The sequence below is a fragment of the Arvicanthis niloticus genome, chromosome 2 (assembly GCF_011762505.2).
Source record: "Arvicanthis niloticus isolate mArvNil1 chromosome 2, mArvNil1.pat.X, whole genome shotgun sequence".
NCBI classification, from domain to species: domain Eukaryota; kingdom Metazoa; phylum Chordata; class Mammalia; order Rodentia; family Muridae; genus Arvicanthis; species Arvicanthis niloticus.
The window spans coordinates 120,872,259-120,882,628 of record NC_047659.1 but is presented as its reverse complement, the minus strand read 5'-3'; the positions used below and the strand labels follow the sequence as shown (position 1 = coordinate 120,882,628).

Sequence of the window (10,370 nt, the reverse complement as noted above, 5' to 3'; positions counted from 1 at the left end):
TCGTCACTCACAAATTGGTTTAGGGGGTCAAAAAATGTTTCTAAAAGAGTCCAGGTAATATTACTACTTAATGTGTGCCAGGAAGTGAGATACTGAGGCCCAGAAGCTGAAGGGATACACACCCTTTGAAGTTCTCCCCATCCTCCACCTCTGCTCAACAGCTAGTTGGACGTAATAAAGGACCCCAAGCCTGTTTGTTGATGTCTTGGCTCCAGGGCTCTCAGAGCGAAACCAACTATCTCTTTAAGAAGGAAAGTGAAGACGGGAGGCTTACGCAGCTGCCGGCGAGCAGCCGACTGGCTCATCCCCTCCATCCACCTCTCCTCCCCCGCCCTCCACCTCTCCCTCCCGGCAGCCCCAGCCCCTGCAAGCACCCGCTAGCCACCTTCAGCTGGGGCTCCGGAGAGCAATCCGGCTGCCCTCCTGGGGCAGCCCAAACCATGGAAGCCTTCGCAGGTGATGACAAGGACCCCGGGGACCTCCGGGCCCACCGCCCAGCCTCAACCGCCGCACCCAGGAGTGCAAGTGCTGGGGTGCGGGGCGCCGGCCAAGCACAGGAGCTGCCCTAGCCCGCGGCGGGCAGCGTGTCCTCCGAGCTTGCCGGGCTGCGGCCACCGGAGCTCACCCGCCCCTGTCTCTCTCTTCCCCACCGCCGCAGGTTGCTGATCACCGCCAGGCGGCTGCTGCGGCGACTGCAGAGGCGCTGCGCCAAGTGGCGCGGGAGTCGTGCGAGCCGGCGGGACTGCGGAGGGCGAGTGGACCCAGGTGAGGAGGCCGCGGCGGGGCGGGAGGGGACCTCCGTGGCTCCGCGGCCGCCTGAGGCAGCTTGAGACCGCTTGCTGCGGCGCGATCCAGTAGGGGCACCAGCCGAGGAGGGGATTAACGTGACTCATCCCTAGCCTCCCTCCATTCCTCTACATCCTCGCAAGCACCCCTCTCCCTAGCAGCACCCCTCTCCCTAACGTGAAATTTACTAATTAATTAGAGGATGATGATTTCAGTAGGGAAGACACCCAAGGTCTTCTTTGACATCTACTAGGTGGGTTTTAGGGAACTAACCCCTCTCCCTTCCTGTTTGTTTTTCTCTTCTGGCATTCCGCAAACATGTGAGCTTCTCTTTGGAACTGCACACCCACCCCAAGGTCAAGAGCCTATGATTGCCTTCCTATCTTGCCCACTGAAAAACATCAGAGCCCTGCAGTAGATCTGGCAGAATTTCCCATGATCCCTAGAGTGGGAAATTTGCCTCAGTCTCCCTGGAGCTTCCGTGGTGTATGTTGTTTTCTCTTTCCACTCCCTAGCAGGGAGCCAGACGGCTTGCAACACCTGCCAGCCTGAAAAGTCCCCACATTCCCCTGCCTCAACTCTGCAGGGGTGGAGAAGCTGGTCACATGCTGCCTGTTTCCTTGGCCTTCTCTGCCCAACTGGGTGTACAGACTTGGGTGGGCTAGAGGAGTTTCCCAGAAAATACTGGCCCCTGCAAGTCGAGGGGTGTAAGGAAGTGAGAGAGCCTGAGGTTCTGGGCCTTAACTTGCTGGTTGGATCCAAGTAGCCATCTTACAATTTTTTGGGTGTGGGTGTCTGTATGCTTGTCTGTTAAGTGCAGGGGCTGGGCTAGGTGATCCGTACAATTTCAATATACCCACTTGAGTGTGACTTCAATAACTCTGGAGACTTGTCTATTAAAACCATTTAAGTTTAGGTCCTTGAAATAATTGGGGGGCCCTTGGTTAATCTCCTTTGGCTTTGGGCTTCTGGAGTGAAATGTTGACCTTGTGGGTCTCACATCACTGGAGAGGCATCAGAGGAGTCTATGGTGATACTCCTGCCCTGACAAGTTACTTCCCTTCCCCAACCTTAATTCCCTCACCTGTGAACCTGTCTGCTCAGAGTTCTAAGGGTGATGTGAGATTCATATGGAAGCTCTTGCGATAATGGCTTGACATACACCTTTGATTTTCAAGGATTCAGAATTTGAAGGCAAATTAGGAGAAAGAGGGGTTCTTCCTTGGTCCACCAGACTCTTCCAGAGCAACCAGGAGATGAAAATATTTTCATCACAAGAGCTGTGACAATTCTAGCAAATGATGGTTGCTTGCAGTCATGCGTAACCCAGCCATGGGCTTGGAAGACCCTGTCACCCATGGGTGGCATCCCACGGGAACAGAAGCACATGGGTCTTGAGTGCTGGCAGAGAGCAGGAGCCAGGCTCGCAGATCTCAGTCCTTGCCTTCCCTAGAATAATCTCTTCTGAGACTGAAGCAAGAAAGTCAAGTTCTGGGACCCATATGTCCTAGTCTCTATTTCCTTCCTGTTGTCATTTGCAGCTGACCACCCATCCTGTCTAGCTCTATTTTATCCCAGCAACATAAAGGAGATTGCCAACAGGGTGGGGTGGAGCTTTTGCTGCAGTACCAGTTAGGTCAAAAAAGTGGGATGCACCCTCCCATCCCTTCTGCCCTAAATCCCTGCTAGACCATGCGCTCCTTCTGGCAGAGGCCCAGTCTTTGCTTCTCGGTCTCCAGCCTCTGGCCCATGACAAGGCATAAAGTAGGTACTTAATAAGTGTTGAGTTAAATGCATTTGAAAAGATGATGCCTCCACACCAGCTGTATTGGGGAAAAAACTGTGGTGAGTTGGCTTTCAAAGGTCAGATGCTGCATGGGTGTTGGTTGCCATCATATCGAGAATACTAATATTCAGATTAGTATATATTGAGATTACTAATAATTACTAATGGCAATATACAATTATTGCCAGATGTGCCTGAGAATTTGAGGTTGGCAGTCAGGGTCCAGATGGCACTGGCTAGTGAGACATGATTGGAAAGAGTGATTCCAACCATCACTGTGCGAGGGAGGGGAGCTGCACAGGAGAGCTAACCAAGCTAATACAGAAAGCAGTAGAAGGTCAGAAGACCCAGGCCCCAGACTCCATCCAAGTGCCACCTCAATGTGTGACCTTGGCCTTAATGTTTTTAGTATTTGTTCATCTCCGTCTGTGTACTGAGAAGAGTGGGCTAGATGATCCCTGAGCTTCTTCTGGTTCTGAAATTTTGTTAAATAAAATTTCACACTGTAGGTGATCCTTACTGTATGTGCTAGAAAAGAAGGAGACTGAGGCTTGGAGAGATATGGGATGTGTGTAGGGAAGCCCAGGAAGATGTGGTGGTCTGTCTGGCTCAGAAGCCTTGTCTCACATCCTGCTGCCTCCTACCTATCCCCTGCTATGGCATGTGTGTAGCATGTGTGTGCTCAGCGTGTGTGTGTGGGGTGTGTGGGGTGTGTATGTGTGTGTGTGTGTGTGTGTGTGTGTGTGCCCTTGCACACAGGTGTGGAGTTCAGGGCCAGGAAAGCTGTGAAGGATCATGAGGGCAGATCAGGCATCTCCCCAGGATGACTGCTGCAGAGGGCGTGCTGGGCTGAACTGAGGAGTGAGTGAGTCAGGGCTGCAGAGCTCTTGCCGTGAGCTCTGCTTAGCTGATGGATAGAGGGTTTCCCTTTCTCAAGGAGAACGGCTTGGGTCTGAATGACAGCCATGACAAATGTGCCTTCTGGGTGCTCCCTGTGCGATATCCCAACATGGTTTCAGTTATTTACTGCTCAGATCATCCTAATGTATAGGCTCCATGCATCGTTTTACCTATTTTGCAGTGAGGACGCCAGGCAGACAGGCTGAGTGTTGCCCAGAGCTGGACAACTAAAATACTACAGGACCTGGCAAGTGTGAAGCCGAGGACACGTCGGCTTGGGAGTCAAGGAAGTGCTTTTAGTTTGAGCCTTCCCTTAGACTGGGTCACCTTGGGTAAGCCAGTCTCCCTCTGAGAGACAGTGTCCCCATCGCTCAAACAGATGGAATGTGTTGGCCGGCTCTGAGTCTAAATGTGACCCTATTCTAGCACAGGGTAGAGGGATTCTCGGTCCTTTTGAACAGGGCTCAGTGTTTGCTATCATTCATTAGCTAGGCTCTGGGCCAAGTGCATGGGTATGGGAAAGAGCTGGAGCCAATCCTGAGTTTCGAGAAGGCCAATATGCCAGTATGAAGAGGTGTCTAGGAGGTGTCTACTGATAAACGTAATCTGGGAGGAGTTGGTCCTTCCCAGCCGGTGAGTCAAGAAGAGCTGGAGAGCCGATGTCGCTAGCATCTTTAAATCCTGTACTGAGTTTGAGAATAATGATAAGATTCTTCCTGGTCCAACAGTGTTGGAGGCCTGTGAGTTCTTTCCCCCAGCAGCTTAGAAGGTAGCAACAGAGTCTGAAGGACTCTGAAGTTATGCTTACTCTGTAACACTGTTCAGTTGAATTATACAGTTGTCCTAGGTGGGTCAGACCTTCTCCTGTCCTTAGAGGTTTCTAGAAGCAGGATCTGGTAAGTTTGGTTTTGTTTTTGTGAGACAGGGTCTCAAGCTGGCCTTGAACCTCTTCCTTCTGCTTCCTACATGCTGGGATTATAGGTATGTGCCACCACACTTGGGAGAAGTGTGACTTTTCTATTGTTACACTCTGTCTGTGACTACTCAGAAGGTAGTCTTTTTGTACCTTGTGTACCCAGAAGACACTCTATGTAGCATCTGTGACTACCCAGAAGGCACTCTATGTAGTGTCTGTGACTCCCCTAAGACACTTTATGTAGTGTCTGTGACTACCCAGAAGACACTCTGTGTAGTGTCTGTGACTACCCAGAAGACTCAAAGCTTTTCCTTCAGACAGTTCTCAGTGTCTCATACGTGAGGAAGAACCACTTACCTTGAGAAGTTGAGTCATTGCTCAAGATTTCTCAAAAGGGCAGGGGCCAGAACCATCCAATAAGAACACACACTTCTGAGTCATGTGGGCTTTTTCTGTGTCTAGGCCACCCAGGCCCTAGGGGTGGGCAGCTGGTGCACAGTGCTGGTGACACTGAGCCAAGAGTCCTTGCAGAAGTCTGTGTTCCCAGGCTGCTCTACATCTCTTAATGGATGGGATATTTATGAAGTGTTTGTCACATGCCTGGCACTGTCCTCTGAATTGAGTGCTGAGCCAACCCTAAAGGAGTGTCTGGGAGGTGGCCTGGTGCAGTGGGAAGAGCCAGCAAGAGGAGTCCAATACTGGGACCCTCCCTGCACCTTGTTGTCCACCCAATGCCAGGCCTCTTACTTCTTCATACCTGCAGAGTGAGAGTCAGAGGTTAGCCAGGCAGTGGTGGTGCATGCTTTTACTCCCAGCGCTTGGGAGGCAGAGGGCAGAGGGCAGAGGGCAGAGGGCAGAGGGCAGAGGGCAGAGGGCAGAGGGCAGAGGCAGGTGGATCTCTGGGTTAAAGGCCAGCCTGGTCTACACAGAGAAACCCTGGAGAGAGAGAGAGAGAGAGAGAGAGAGAGAGAGAGAGAGAGAGAGAGAGAGAGATATGATCAAGGGCCCTCCGGCTTCACAACTGTTTTCTTCTGGGATCACTTTGGGGCAGGGATGCTGGGAGGTGGAGTGGCTAGGGACCAGGTACCTGTAATTTGAGGAAGACTCAGATAATGTAACCAGAGGCAGGAACAAACGCTCTGTGGATTTGCTCGAGGGATAATGTCTGGGAATGGCTGTATTCAAAGGCACCCCTTGAAAGACAGAATGCTACAGATATAGATAGATAGATCCCTGTGTGTTTGGGTTTGGGTCAGGAGGAGCAGCTGGAGCCTGCTGTCACATGGGGACAGGCTGGCTACCTAGCAAGGACTTGTGTCCACAAAAGTCTGTACCTTTGGGAGTCTAGCCTAGCTTGGCCAGCTGTTTATTTTGCCAGATAAGGACATTTCAGATGATACCCAGAGTTCTGTTTACTATCATATTGTAAGAGAAGAGCCTCTGAACACCTCCCAGTCTTTACTACCAGAAAGATAGCACTCAAACTATGTGTATTTTTCTTTTTTAAAAACCTGGTTGTAGCCTGGGGGCATAGCTCAGAGTAGAGCACTTGCCCACCATGCACAAATCCATGGAATCCTTCTTCAGCACCACAGATGATGGTGATGATGAAAATACATTTTATAATTATCTTATTTTTGTATGGCTGTTTTGCCTGCATGTGTGTCTGCACTATGGTGCATGCCTGGTGTCTACAGAAGCCAGAAGAGAGCATTAGATCCCCTGAAACTGGAGTTACAAGTGGTTGTGAGCCACCATGTAGGCTCAGGAAGTCAAACATGGGTCCTCTGCAAAACCGACCAAAGCTCTTGACCACTGAGCCATCTCTCTAGCCCCCATAATAACACATGTAAAAGCCCTTGGTTCGTTATCCATATTTGCCTTAGTTTATCTCAGGCAAGTATCCTTGTGTTGTTGTTGGCCAGAGTCAGGCTGCTTGGGCTTTAATCCTCATATTGTTTCCTGAGTCTGTTTCCTTGTCTCTAAAATGGCAACAATACTCTGTCTGCTGAGGTTATTAGAGGGTCTGTTCACCTATAGAAGCCAAAGCAAGGGCCTCCCTCCGGTGCAGTTCTCTACAAAGGCAGCACGCAGGCTGGGCTGCAGTGCTTGCTCTCTGGAAGGAGGCAGTTGCTATCTTGCTCTGCTGTTCTTGGCTACAGGAATGCCAGCCCATTCTTCGCAGATCTGGTGATCTGTAAGGCAGATTTCTGGAACACTCCTATGACGACGCTCTGTTTTAAAAATGGGACCAGTGAGGTAACATTTCCAATGCACGTATTGAACTGTTAGGTCATTGGTGACCTCTGAGGAAGATCTTCACTGTGAGGCACACAGTGCTTGGCAGTTGCTGGCTGATCTGTGGAGAATGAAATCGTCTGGGAAGGCAGGCTCATGCTAGGGTAGGCCCATTCCGCAAAGCTGGGAAGTTACCTTGCTTTGGCAATGTGCACTCACTGGCTTTGTGCCTATGACTTCCAGGGCCCTAGTTGAGGCCCCTTACTTTTAACAGCACTGTCAGGACTGCCTGGGAACTGAGGCTTCTGGTACCCACTTGAAACTGGCCCTAGCTAGGCTTCCTACCATGGAGGCTCCAGAAGCTTAGTCAGCAGCTTTAGTATGGGGTCTTATTGAGTGGCCTGTGAAGACTGACGCAGCCACTTGGAGACCTGAGGAAAGGCACCTGATGAAGCAGTTTCTGTCTTTGGAAGCTGAGGTACTGCTGCCCTCTGCTTGAGTGGAATATGACCTGGCCAGCCAGCAGGCAGTCTGTGTGCTACTCTGTCACATGGCCACTCGGGGAAAGTGGGCTCTGGTTGCAGAGGAAGCCTAGAGTGTTCTGAAAGAAGGGCCTCAGAGGAGCTTATACTTAGCGGGAGGAAACCCAGGAGCATGGTTTTAGGGCCTTCCAAGATTCAGATGAAAGCCACTGATGACAGTTGCATTCTTGTGGCCCCAGTTAATCAAATATTCATCAAGCAACTTAATGTGATAAGACTCTATTCTGGACATGTCAGGGGAGGCAAAGATACAACTATTCATTTACATCCATTCTACTGTCTGTCTCAGGTCCAAGGTGTGGTTCCTTTCCTTGGGGAGCTCTCCAGCCTGGCTGAATTGGATGGATGGGTGGATAGATAGATAGATAGATAGATAGATAGATAGATAGATAGATAGACAGACAGACAGACAGACAGACAGATACATGGATGGACGGATGATATACAGGGCCTGCTACATAGAAATGCTACTACCAGATATGTACTCTGCATATGCAGCCATGTTGCAGCTGTTCTGGGAGATTTGGCAAATACAGATGAAAGGCAATATACAGACTGGCTAGGAGAAAGGGAAACAGCTAAGGAATCTAAGGGCTCGGGGGTGCGGGTCAGAGGTGGAGACATACTTGTGTGTTTACCAGACCATGGCTGGGTTCACTTTTCAGTCCCTGCCTCCCAAAAGAACACCAAGTGAAGCCCTTTATCATAGGTGATCCACACTATATGGAAAACAGTAAGGCTCAGGGAGGGGAAGCAGTTGTCCAAGATTACGTAGCTGCCATGTAACAGAACCGGCATAGTTTTGACATTGAGGCAGTATTCTCCATCTAAGTAGCTCTGGATAGCTATTGATTGGAGGACCACATGGTTTAATGTTACTACTGCATGGGTAAGCACATTGTCACAGTTACGGAACTGGGACTTCTAGAGGGAGTTGGCCCAAAGTTTCATGCTCAACATGGCAGGGGTCAGGACTCTGACCTCCTGCCTTCCTATACTGTAGAGACAAAATAGCACTCTGCAGGGAGATCTTCTGCAGGTATTCACAGTCATAGGAGACAGCCTGCATAACATTGAAGGCAGAACCTAGCCCAGTACTTGCCAAGTGTCATCAAGGGAGGCAAATTCTAGCACCGACCAGAGCACATTCTCACTGTTGAGGTGAGGATAATAACTAACTAGCCATAAGGTGGCATGCTTGGGGCTGGAGAGAAGGCTTGGCAGTTAAGAGCAGGTGCTGTTCTTCCAGAGGACGTGAGTTTGGTTCCCCGCACCCACATCTGGAGGCTTACAACTATGTGTAACTATTTCTAAGGGATCCAACAGCTCTGACCTCTGAGAGAGCCTGCACGCAGCTCTGTATTACTAAAACATAAAATAAATGTACAGGGGTAAAAAGGATAATGTATCTATCTTCAGAGCTAGCCTCCGGCATCAGGGCTGATCGCATAGGCCAGGATGTCCTAGAGGGAGCTCCGGAGATGACGACGTGGTACTGAGAAGCAGTCGAGCCTGACTCATCCTGCAGGGCAGAGGGTCTCGGATTCCAGGGCAGGGCACAGTGGTGCAAGCAGTAGGCACCACTCACGTTCCCAGGAGAAAGAACAGCTGTCAGCTGGTATTTCAAGGAAGGCCTTCGAGGAGGAGAACCTAAAATTCTGGCAGTGGCTGAGGGAGGAGAGAGAAGAAGGACTGAAAAGCAGATGAATCCCAGCTTGGTGTTAGGTCTCAGGCTCCCAGCAAAGGGCACATCCCTGTTCCCTCTGGCAATGGAGGCACTGGAAATCCTACATCTGCCCCAAAGCCTCACAGGGAAACCAATTTGGTGCTGTTCCTCTCATCCCCACACATCCCTCTCTTCCCTGTACCATTCACACACACACCACCTTCCCTTTTGGAAGTGGCAGACTTTGGATACTGAGCTAAGTGTGAGCGAGGCCTGGTGAATGTCACCTCTGCAGTGAGACACATCGTGTGACAAAGGACACCTCCCTCACCTTTGGGGTCCTGAGCCTGTGTTGAGAAGCCTCTGATCAATTCTCTGAAGAGGCTGTGGGCGCTCCTCACTGTTTATGATGAGCTGGCTTCAGAATCAGGTCTGACTCACTTCCAGCTGTTTGTTAGCCTGGGATTTGAGGTGCATCATTGAATACTGTTGGCCGTGTTCTCATCTACCAGAGAAGGACCAATTGTTCCTTCCTCTCCTGTGAGCCTGTGTGAAAAGGGCCCAGGGTGCAGCAGGTAGCCCCCCAAAGCTGCTTCCCAGTCACCACCTTCCCCAGGCATTAGCCCCTCTCCTCTTCTCAAAGCCCCAGGTGACAAAGAACACTACTGCCCATGCAGGCTGAGTAATGTGGGACTTTACAGCCTTGTCCTGAGAGCCCACCAGGGACAGCATTATGATCTAAAGGGATGCTCTATCATCAAAGGTCTGATTCCAGAACCCTGGTTCCCATCTCCCCTTCTCTTTTGATCTTTTTCTCCCTCATTCTGTTCTCAGAGGAGACTTTACGTATCCATTCTTCACTCCTGAGCTCTCACCTGGGCTTTTCAAAGGAAGCTCATGACCAGCACAAGCTAAGAGCTCCAAAGGACTTTTGACGGTGTGTGACTTCAGAAAAGTCCCTAGGCGACCTTAGACTTGATGTGTTCCAGATCAGCAGTCTCCACTCTGGACTCTCTCTCCCTCCCTCTATTATTTCACTCACCCAGTTTCTCATTATGTAACTTTCTTCCTGGCTGGTATCTTCTTGTGTTCAAGGCTCAGCTCAAATGCTGTCTTTTTAGGAATTCTCTTCTGAACCCCGCAGCTCCTCCTCAGAACCTCATGACGGCCCTGTGCCATCATGCTAGGCCCTGTGTGGTCAGAGGTGAGATGCTCTCTTGCTACCTCCAAGAAAAATGTGTTCCTCTATGGAACTCCAAGACTGAGGGGAGACTGGCCTCTTCCTTAGGACTGAGAGGAGGTGGGTATTGGAAGGGTCCCAAGATCAGCTGTTCCGTCAAGAGCAGGGCTCAGGTTAAGGCCATACTGGGCCTTTCATTGGACTCTCTGAGTGGTCAGCCATGGAGAGCACAAATACGGTGCCCTGGTTAACCCTTTTAGTCCCTGCTGTGAACAAGTCATGTTATTTGCCTGGCCTTGTTACTTCATTGGTAACTGGTCAATGTAATTAAACTTAGCCTCAGAGGGGCAAATTGG

At 50.4% G+C, this 10,370-nt stretch overlaps 1 protein-coding gene across 8 annotated transcripts in view; it reads left to right on the top strand.

Annotated features, from left to right (window-relative positions):
• The first annotated feature begins 214 nt into the window (after positions 1-214).
• Snph (syntaphilin) overlaps positions 215-10,370 on the top strand; it is a 43,248-nt gene continuing 33,092 nt past the window's right edge. For 5 of the 8 annotated variants that reach the window (XM_034495725.2, XM_076929955.1, XM_076929953.1 and 2 more), the window contains exons 1-2: positions 300-456; positions 659-765. The gene's annotated coding sequence lies outside the window, so the exon portion shown is untranslated. Of the gene's footprint in view, positions 766-10,370 lie in introns of all 8 variants that reach the window. The other 3 variants (XM_034495724.2, XM_034495723.2, XM_076929958.1) reach the window with 3 other exon arrangements.